The 11,135-nt window shown below is 45.6% G+C and overlaps 1 protein-coding gene across 3 annotated transcripts in view; it reads right to left on the reverse strand.

Annotated features, from left to right (window-relative positions):
* Positions 1 to 7,453, reverse strand: part of ADA2 (adenosine deaminase 2) — a 46,076-nt gene extending 38,623 nt beyond the window's left edge. The window contains exons 1-2 of one of the 3 annotated variants that reach the window (XM_025190943.2): positions 7,379 to 7,427; positions 5,363 to 5,680 (exon numbers count right to left, since the gene is read on the reverse strand). The gene's annotated coding sequence lies outside the window, so the exon portion shown is untranslated. Of the gene's footprint in view, positions 1 to 5,362; positions 5,681 to 7,378 lie in introns of all 3 variants that reach the window. The other 2 variants (XM_014579719.3, XM_075896751.1) reach the window with 2 other exon arrangements.
* Positions 7,454 to 11,135: the final 3,682 nt, after the last annotated feature.

Genomic DNA, 11,135 nt, shown 5'->3' on the forward strand with positions numbered 1-11,135 from the left:
CACGCCCAGGGCCAGCGCCACTCCTGTGCCGTGTGCCTGGGGCCAGCACCACCCATATGCCATTCGCCTGGGGCTGGCACAGGCCTTGCACGGTGCACCCTGGGGCAGGGCCACCCAAATGCTGTGCACCCGGGAGCGGGACCACCCATGTGCTGCATGCCCAGGGCCGACGCTGCCCATACACTGTGTGCCCAGGGACCAGCACTGCCCATGCGCCACGCACCTGGGGACGGGGACGGCCCTGATCAGTCGGCAGGCGCACAGAAATGGCCCAGTGGGTGCCATGGCACCTGCAGGCACCACATTGGGGACCACTGCACTAGTGGGACTAAGGACAATAAGAATGCAATATATCACACTAGAGCAGAGGTGGGGAAACTCAGGCCCGGAGGCCAGATGTGGCCCCCAGCTTCCTGGATCCAGCCCCTGAGGTTCACCGTGCTGGTGCTCCAGCTCCCCTGCCTCCCCACCGCAGGGCTGGAGCATACAAAAATCTACTAGCCTGGATCCCAGTAGACTCTGGTGCATGAAGGGGTATGGGGAGTGTCTCTCTGCTTCTCAGTTGTGGGCCACGTCGGTGAGGGTTAGTTTGGGTTTTTTTGCTTCTCATTTGTGTGCAGCCCCCAACTGATTTTTCTGTAGGCCAGCGGCCCCCAATGCAGAAAAAAGGTTCCCCACTTCTGCACTAGAGTATTTTACCAAAGTTGCTCATTTCCTTCACTGAAATATTTTTTGTTTTCCTTCATTTAAATCATTGCTCTGGGGTGGGGCTGGAGATGCAGGGTTCAGTATTCAGGCTGCCCCAGGGAAAGAGGACTGTCCCAGCCCTCTGTCACTGCTGTAGCACGGGGCTAGGTGAGAAGCACCTGTCCATGGCTGCTGCAGCTGCAGAGGGCACAGCTGAGAGAGGGTGCATGTCCCCCCACTGGAGGACAGATAAACACTCAAACAGACAGACAAACTCTCTCAGATATGTAGGTCAGAGCTGTCTCTTTCTCCACCCTTGCCCCCAGCTGCTCCAATGGGGTTATAGCTGTCCCCATCCGCACTGCAGCTCCTTGCTGCCCTCTGTGGTTATTATATAATATAACTGTCCCTGCTCACAGACCCCTCCCTCTCTGATTTATGAGAAACAATCACATTCTATGCACATCTCATTGTCTTGGCACAACTAACCCCTGACCTTGCTTTACGTTATGATAAGAGGAGGCTGCATACTGAATTTGGTGGTCCTAGCTCTTATGGTTTAGGCCAAGGGTGGTGAATCTCTGGCCCGCACAGGCACTTATACTGGCACTCCAGCCCTGCGGCTAGAGTCAGGCAAGCCGGGGATACATCCATCTCACAGGCTCTCATAGCTCTGCACACTGTCACCCTCCCTCCCCCTGGCCGGGGAAATGGTAGCACAGGGAAGCGCTCACCTTGGAGGCTTTCTCCAGCTGCTCTGATTGGCTGTAATCACTGCCAATTGGAGCAGTGGGAGGCGGTACCTGGGAGCAGCAGAGGGAACGGCACTACATGTGTCCCTGGGGAGCTGCATAGGTAAGTGCCCCACATCGCCCAGACTCCACACTTCCACCCCACTCCTGCATCCTCCTTCCCATCTAGACCCCCACCCCGAGCCTGTTCCTGCACCCCATCACCCAGCCTGCCCACCCCTTTGTTGTACCCCCTCGCACCCAGACTCCACACCCTCATTCCACTCCTGCACCCTATCTCTGATCCAGCTCTCCTACTCCTAGCTCACTCCTGCACCTTCCCTCCTGCCCAGATCCCCCACCCCAAGCCCACTCCTGCATCCTACCACCCTTCCAAACACTCCCCCAAACTTCACTCTGCTCCTGCACCCTCCCTCCTGCCCAGGGCTGGGCACAAAATCTACTAGTTCGGGCTGGTGTGTTAGGGAATAAGGGGAATGTCTTTTTTTTTTCCTTCTGACTTCTATGGCCCCCAGCTGATTTTCCTGTGGGTCAGTGATCCCCGACCCAAAAAAGATTCTCCTCACCCCTCCTTTAGGGGGAATTCTTGAACAGACTCACAGATGGACAGACAGACACACAAAAGCTCTCAAATATATAGTAGATGCAAAAGGATCTCAAAGCACTTTATTAACCAAGCTATATCAATTATCCATCTTGAAGTCACTCCACCTGCAACTAAAACACAGCCCTCTCTGGGGTCAAACATGACAGCCATTTTAAGCCCACAGCAAGTGAACAAGATGGAAAGCAGAGGGGAATTTAGTGAGGTAAAATGTAATTACTCAAGCTGGAATTTGGACAGACATCAGAGTTATCAGCCCTATCCTTGTGAAAATAATTTCTTTCTTTAATGTCAGGGCCTTAATTTTAAGCCTCATTGGAAAGCCAAGTATGATACAGGGAAACTTGTATAATAGAGAGGATCAATACAGATTAACTAAGAGGTCTTTGCCACAACCAACCACCTCTAAGCCCAATTCTGCCACTCCCTCACTTCTCTCATTCAGCCAAGACCATTTGAGGAAAACTAAAACCCTAGCCACATTTGTGGCTATATAACTTTAAAGATGTATTTGTGTCCTGTTGTCCTGTGAGGAAAAAAACCTTTTGCAAAACTTTCAAATGTCTTTTAGCAGGTGCTGTCAGTGAAGTACCTTTGATGCAATTTCATTCCCACACACCAACCCAAAAAAGCCAGTTTTTGTTTTGGTCATCCATTCTGAAAAGTCCATTTTTCTTCTATAGCCTCTGCTTTCAGAACCAACCAATTGTGTCAAAGTCAGCAATACAATATTATCTTCATTGCACTAGGCCAAAAGAAACGTTAGGACATTTTGATGGTTTACAGGGAAAGATGAAAATCAAGGTAAAGTATACACATATTCTGAGTAATGCATTCCTACTAACACCTTTTTAATAGCAGCTTTGCTAACCCACAATGAAAAGGGAAAGATGCTCCCTAGATAGCGGTTTGAGTCCTGGCTCTGCAACTGGCATTCTGGGTGGCCTTGGGTAAGTTACTTAACCTCGCTGCTCCAGTTTCCTTCTTGGCAAAATGAGGATGATTCTTTCTGAGCTACTCCACCAGGGTGAGGTGAAAATTATGATTATTTATTTAGATAACCATAGCAGTCATGGACTAGGGGCCCATTATGCTTAGCCTTTACAGACACTGTACAATAAGACAACCTCTGCTCCAAACAACTTACCATCTAAGATTAGTGCACAGCAAATGTGCAAAGGGTATAAGTGAGTAGTAAGCATTATCTGTTATTAAGGACTGATGGGCTCACAACACTTGGGATGACAACATCCCCACCAGCCTGATAAACAACCTATGCTTTTGTCTGGCTGGTCACATGAGGCAACCAGGGAGCTCTGCAGGAGGAAGAGGCCTATCTGCTGTGGCTTGTGCTAACAGCTTACCATTTGAGCCTGTAACCCAGCGGGTTCACCTACAAGTTGCTTCATATATGCACATAAATTCACCCTCAGGCAGCCTTTTCATCCATCCTCGGCTGCATCTAAGCCCGGCCGATGACATTTAAAAAGAGAATCACAAGAGTTACAAGAATTGGAATCTGGTAGTGGAGAGCCAAGGAAAGAGCTACACTCCCAGGTTAACAATTAATCACACCGGGAATGAAACCACGGATTTGTAATCATTGCCTGGCTCCCAAATATAATAGCCGCAAATTCCTGTGGCCACCATCTGAGACGAGGCCCTTTGGGCTATTCCCAGTGCACTAGCTAAAATTCAAAGCAGTGGCAGAGCAAGTCTCTTAGCTCCCTGAGGTCAGCCGCTTATCAGCAAGAGGAGTCAGTGGTGCTAGCCAGCAGCAGTCTGAATAACACGCCCGCCCGCCCCCCCCCCCCCAACACTGTGCTGCTGAACTAAGGTTTAATTTTCAAGTAACTAAAGAACTGAATCATGCTCCCCTGGCCCCGTCTCCCACCAGCAGGACTGTTCTTTGCTTCCATAACCCCAGGCTTGTAGCTACAGAAACGGAAAGGTCACAGCAAAGAAAACCTTTGTATGTTCACACCAAGTCTCTAAGGGCCAGTGCTGCGAGGTCCTGAGCACCCTTCGGCGGAGGGGCCCCGCACCTCACAGCACCAGGTCCCAGGCTGTTTCCAAGGTTTCTGTGCAAGGCACCTAGAAAATATTAGCTGGGCCCCAAGTCAATTATTTGTTTTCCTCCCCCTCTCTCAGCTCTCTCCAGTCTTGGATAGTAAAAAAGAAAGCAAACTGGGTAACAGGCTGCATGTTGTGCCTCCTGCTCTCAGATAAATCCAGGGTTACTGAGGATCAGGGCCATAACAAGGGCGAGGCAAGCAGGGCCCTCACCCTGGGTGCATCATAATCAGGGGCACAAAACTGCAATAAGTAAAAATAACAAGCTGCAAAAGTAAAGAGCACGATATGTGCTAACCTAAGGAGACGGGACACATAATTAATATTTTGCCCCAGGCACAAAAATACCTAGTTACAGCGCTGCCAAAAATCCCCATTCTGCTTACGCTCTCACTTTAAGGAAGGAGAAAAACCAATGATCTCCTGTCAATGTGGGCATGCTTTCTATTAGCCATTTCACATCAGTGCCTGCCCCACTGTTTAATCTTCTCCGCTACTCCAAAAAACCACTTGTCCACTATCAAACTAGGCATGCTGTGTAGATATTTGAGGGACAACAGTTAGGGAAGTCCTCCTTCTTAATTTTACCAATCTCCTCCAGTGCATGAGGCAGGAAACAGAGGAGGAGACTTGAGTCCTAATGACACTATCATATGAACTATGTTAGTGGGTGTTTCAATTTGTAGTGTAGACAGGCCCTAACTCTAATTCAGATTTGCCCCCATTTCCTTCTAAAACCTCAGAATTAGATAATCCGACTCAAAACAGGAATAGATGACAGTGGTTAGGACCAGGCCCACACTAGTGCTTCCATCATGAACATAAAAATTCCCACTGCTGCTAAGCAAAACAGTTTAAGTAGACAAAGGGCGACTATGTTATGACACCGTTTGGTTTCAGCAGTTATAACCTAGGGTATAGCCTCGTAGCCTGTATAGATGGGACTGATGGTAAAAACAACTCTGGCACAACCATGAAGTAACTGAACTAAACTTTACTCTCTTCAGCTTTGCCTACACTGGCAATTGAGCGACAAAGCTTTTGTCATTCACAAGTGCTTACGTCCCTCCCCCCTCCGTCCCAGGACAAAAGCTTTGCCAAGGCAAATACTAATGTAAACAGTGCTTTTTTTGGCAGGAGTGCCCACAAACAGAGCTGACAGCGTTTACACAGCTGACAAACAGTGTTCACGCCACCTTTCAGCAACAGGAGCCATGTTGCTAAAAGCTGTGTAATGTAGACGTACCCTTAACTGTGTTATCGTCCTGTATTTGATTCCACAGCAAAAGCTATCTTGAACAGCTGGATGCAATTCCTCCTCAGAACTTATACCTTTTCCCTCCTGAAGTTTAACAAGCTAGTTCTCCCATTCCTCTGTATTGTTTACCCTCTGGGAAAGAGAAAAGCTGGGTGCTTGATGGAGATAGTGATGCGGCTTCATCTGGTGTTGCTTGAATGTGCAGGGAGCTTGAGGAGAGAGACGGTTTGTGATGCTAAAGACAGACAGCTGTTTGTTGCTGCTTTCCCTTCTTTAGCTTTTGACGATTCACTGCTGGAAAGGGTTCTGCTCGCAAGAAAGGTGATGTGGAAAGTTAGTGTAGCCAGGGCAACATCATAAAGCAACTGACTGTGCTACAAAAATAACCAGTATTTGAAACGTGGCTAGGGCCCGGAGGGTGGCAGGAGGAGGGGCACAGTGTAGAGAGCTGTGTGTTAACCATCATGTATATTTATCAAGGGTAAAATAGAGTTCCCTTTCATTCCTGATACCACACTGGAGGAAGAGGAGGTTTAGAGCACAGTTGAGCCACTTCATACCAGTGTAACTAACTCCATTGACTTCAGTAGGTTTTTTCCTGACTAACACCTGTGTGAGTTGGACCAGAAATAGGCTCTTAGGACTGGAGCATCTTTTTAAAGTGCATTCAGACCTCATTCTTGGATGTTGCAGGGTGACAAGACAAGAAAGATGGAATGACCAATGACTAATGGAGTCTTTGGGATCCCTTGCTCACGAGATGACTAACCTCCATGGATAGCCTTGCTAGACTTTCCTTTTCTCCTTCACAGCATCAAGAGGAACATTTTTCAAGATATATTGATAAGGGGGTGGGGCAGGAAAGACAGCTGGCTGGCATAATAGGTTGTAAGATTTTAGTCTAGGAATGTTCAGATTCTGCCCAAATGAGAGCCACATTGGGAACATGTTAGGAACACAAAAGGTGTGTCTAATCTGCATAGAACAAATCAAGACCAGCTCCCAGGCTACTTGGGTGAAGTTGGACCACGGCATGTTGGAACCTGCAGGCTCCTTGAGCCGCACCAATGCCTGAAGGGAGAATGCAGCTTTGGACAACATAGAGAAATTCCAATGAGTGCAATCTGCCCCGAAGGCATTCCTTAGCCAGCCTAGCATTAGTTACCATTTATTTCACTGATGTATACCCCTGGTGGCTTAGCACAGTGATCTTAGTGAACATCCCCTATGTACAGCGAGCCAGTCAGGCTCTCTGGCAACATATTAATTCCTATGCCTGTGATGGGAGTTAATCACTGGAGCTCAAGGAAAGCCACTGAAAAAACAACACCGCACTAGATACATTGAACAGCCAGAACAAGCATACCCTGTTGAAATTACATTGTAATTAAAACATAATAAAAAGTGGCATTTATTGATGAGTTATAGTAACCCCTGTCTCAAACCATTTGAACAAATTAAACCTCATAATGATATTTTTCTTCAGTGTTAAAAGCATTAAGTCATGACATGGATCAATAATAATACCCACATTGGCTCTTTGTTATTGGAAGAAGAAAGCCTTGCTGCTGGAAAGCGTCAGCTGGCATGGCTTCAGCCAGTAAAAAGGCCCCTACAAGGGACCCTGCTGGCAAGCCAAAAGATAATGCCAGGGTACTTACATGGGCAGATAAAGTATATTTTGAAAAACACTGCCAGGAGCCCAGCTGTCCCACTCCAGGGGACATTTCCAGGGTATTTGCATGAGCAGATACCAATGTATGCCCCAGAAACCATTGCCAGGGCCCCTGCTGGCATACAGCAGTGGATGCGTTCAGGGGACTTGCTTGGGCATATACCAGTCCCACTGCCTCCTTCCTATACATACACCACAGCTCCTACAGACCCAGGTTCTGCCCAGGCTCCTACCAAGCATATACTAGTGAATGCCTCAGCGGGCACTGCCAAGGCTGGGGCTGTGTCCCGAGTGAATTGTTCTCTAGTTGTTTTGCAACGGTTACAAACCTGTAAGGCAGAAAAACTGATAGACCCTGAGCTCCTTCCTTCCTTCTCCCAGCTGCTTCTGTCTCTCTCAAGCCACACAACAGCTGAGCGGATAAACAACTTGCCACCTGCTCCCACCTCTAACCCCGCCCCTCTAAATCTGATACGTCTCCACCTCCTTGTCCAAAGCTCTGTGCCTGTGTCTGGATTTTCTTCCCTCGAGGCACAGTCCCCTGCAGCAACACAGCAGCCACTGCTGCGTGTCCTCCCCTTTAGCTAACGGAGGGGCACATTGTGAGGAAAGCAATAGAGCTGTTTGTTCTCATTGCAAACAAGCTGACACCTTGAAATAATAACCGACCCTGCATCCAAACTAAGGCAGACAGAAAATACCACCCTCCATCTTTGCAATGCCACCGCAGATTCTGAACCACCTCCCCTTCCTCCCCTTCCATCCATGCAACTGGGCAGAGAAAGCAGGGGAAGATAATAGTGCATGTGGAAGGAAGACCAAAGGAAAAGGAGGGAAGGCTTAGGAAGCACAATAGTAAACTGGATGCTACCCAGTTTTCCCTGTCTGTAAAATGGGGATAATAATGCTTAATTACCATAGTATAGCACTTCAAGACTTTCAGCTGAAAAGTCCTAGAAAAGTGGCAAGTATTAATTATTGTCTATTACTATTATGTTTAGGAATATTTTATGGATTAAAATAATGGAACGAATCATCCTCAATGCCCACAAGCCTTTTTTAGCTGCTTCTTTATTTCTGGGACAGATACATCATTCAGTTCTGTTGAGTGAAGTATATAAATCGTGGAAAGTCTAGAGAAGGTAAATCAGGAACTTCTGTTCTCTGTCTCATACCACAAGAGCAAGGAGGAATCCTGTGACTCCTTAAAGACTGACAAATGTATTTAGGCATAAACTCATAGACTGGAGCCTGTTTTGTCAACTAAATTAAAAGTTGGGAAATTGATAAAAGGAAATGGATGCTGTTGGAGACAAGATACTGAACTGGCTGGACTTCGGGTCTGATTCAGCCTGGCAATTCCTGTATTGTGTAGCACCCACAGGAGTGCAATGTGCGGGATAGATTTGGGCAAATACAGTACAACTTAACATTTTATCTAGGAACATAGGATGAGATCAGTGATCCAATACTCTGTCATTGACAGTAATCAGCACCAGATTTCCAGGCAAGATATAAGATCTCACTGTAGACAGGAATAGGATTAACCTGGTCTCTGGGCAAATTACTCCATAACCCCTAATATCAAATATTGGATTTAGCCCTGAAGTTTGAGGCCCTACACTGCTCCCACTATTTTTGTGTATATTGTAACATTTACTATTTTAACCCTTTTGAATCCAGCTACACTCTTGGTCTCAAGTCTATTTTGTGGCAGCATGTTCCACAGGCTAATTGTGAATTATGTGAGAAAGTATTTCCTTTAATAATTTACTTGCCACCTTTCAATGTCATTCCATGTCCCTCTGTTCTCATGCTATTACTAGAACTTCCTGATCCATCTGTTTTATACGGTTATACCACTAATATTTTTGTATGCTTTTATCAAACTAATCAAGGGGAGGAAATTGCTTAGGTCCATTTTGGCTCACATGTGACTGTGGGGAAAATACCCATTTTATTGAACAATTCTGCTCCCTGTGTATTCCAAATGAACATAATTTCATCTAGTGGCAAGAATAAATTTCATAGTTTCCTACCCCTGCAGAACCAGCATAGATACAGGAATGGAAGCTGTCTTCTAATTTAGTTAGTTTCTGCATCTTCCACAGATTTGCTGGCCAAGATTTTACTGCAGAGCTAAATTCCATCCTCAGTTGTGTCCATACAACCCAACTGAAGAAAAGTTGCACAAATGAAAGCAAAAGAAGAATTTCCTTGCAGGATCTTATATACTAATGATGATGCATGAGGAGGAAAGAACCCAATGAGCCCTCAAATATCATGCTGAGTTTGTAGGGCTGCAAATTACAAAAATATTATCTTTATAGTAAATTGAGGAAATCTGTTCTGGAATAGCTTAGAGACAAACACAAAGTCCTATGATGCCATTTTTATAGACTCACTTTTCGGACTGAACAATATTTTAAAAGGACAAATCACCCAGAATTGTGGAAAGCAGAAGGAGCTTAGCTTTTATAACCCTGACATTTTCCAGAGAATCAGCCAAATTCATGTGTAGGATGCCACATGCGTATATACTCACAGTCTTCAAAGGGATAACTAACACGGCACACAGTGGTTTTGAGATGTGACTGATGTTCTCCAGTGGGTTGTGTGGTACCATGAATTTCCAGTGTAGAGTCCATTGCATCTATTCTGTACATCTCATTAACATTATTGTAGCATCCAAAATTTGGTAGGTACATTGCTGCTTACAGAAAACCACAATCCTTGCCCAGTCTTCAAAGATAAAAAATTGTGATATACATGCAGAACTACTATTCCCAGTGGCTCCTTCACACAGCCACCATTAGTTATTTCTGCAACAGTTCCTTGTTTATTCATCTGTACTTATTTTAATCTATGCCCATTTACTGTTTATTTTGTCATGTCTCCTTTACCACATATATAATGCAATAGCTTCTGCCAAACAGTGCATGGCATTATCCACATCTAAAATTATCACATCACCACTGGGCAGTCCCTCCACAGTATGGAAGGATGGAAATGGCTAGCTCCAAAGAGATTTTTCACAGCTAGTGGTATTCCCTGAGCCCAGCTGATGAAAGACACAGATATGTCTGCAGAGGAGCGGCTCTCAGTGCTTGCCTTGTTCCCTAGAGCCTTCTTCCGCCAGTTTGATGTCTAAGTGGAAGGGAAGAAAATAAGCTGACAGTAGGGTTGCCACCCAGATGATTTCCTGAACTGATGAGCTGCTTTTTCAGAGATCCTGCAGCCACACAAATAGAGATTGTGTTGAATCTCACAAGCTGAGTAGTAACCGAGGATAGAAGGGCTCTCAGGAAAGCCTTAGGAGTGGAACAAGGAAAAGAAAACAAGGAAAAATGTTATCAGAGGAACTAAATACTAGCAACAAGAAGCAAGGGAAGTACAGCCTGCAACAGTCAGAAGCAAAATGATTGCTGGTTTTCTCCCTAGTTTTGTATTTAAAGGGCAAGCAAAGCAGGGATGCCAGGAAAGGGTACCAACTAAAGACTTAAGGGATGACTAGGTAGGCAGAGAAAAGGAAACTTGAATTCTAAACTTTTTGAAGATTAAGCTTCTGAGCGAAAAACATGCTAAGCAGGAGGCTGTATTAAAGATGGCTTTTGTGTTCTTTAGTTTTGTTACAACAAATATGACATTTTAATAAAATCCAGATTCCTTTTGAACATCACTTGTTTCCCAGGCTTAAAGTGCATTACCATAACATTATACAGTAGAATCTAAGAATTATAAACACCTCATCCACAGAGGTTGTTCCTAATTCTAAAATGTTCATAACTCTGAACAAAATGTTATGGTTGTTCTCTCAAAAAACTGCAGCTGAACATTGACTTAATGCAGCTTTGAAACTTTATTCTGAAGAAATGCTGCTTTCCCCTTTTTTTAGTAACACAGTACTGTATTGTATTTGCTTTTTCGGGGTGTGGAGGGAAGGTCTCAGTGCTGCCTGCTTGGGCACTTCTGGTTCCAAATGAGCAGTGATTGTTGAACATAATGGGCTTGCTTCACTCAAGTGCTGATAGTCCTCAAGTGCTTTCCCACAATTCCCGTCTTGTGTGCCAAGACAGGACAGATGAG

The sequence above is a fragment of the Pelodiscus sinensis genome, chromosome 1 (assembly GCF_049634645.1).
Source record: "Pelodiscus sinensis isolate JC-2024 chromosome 1, ASM4963464v1, whole genome shotgun sequence".
Lineage (NCBI taxonomy): Eukaryota > Metazoa > Chordata > Testudines > Trionychidae > Pelodiscus > Pelodiscus sinensis.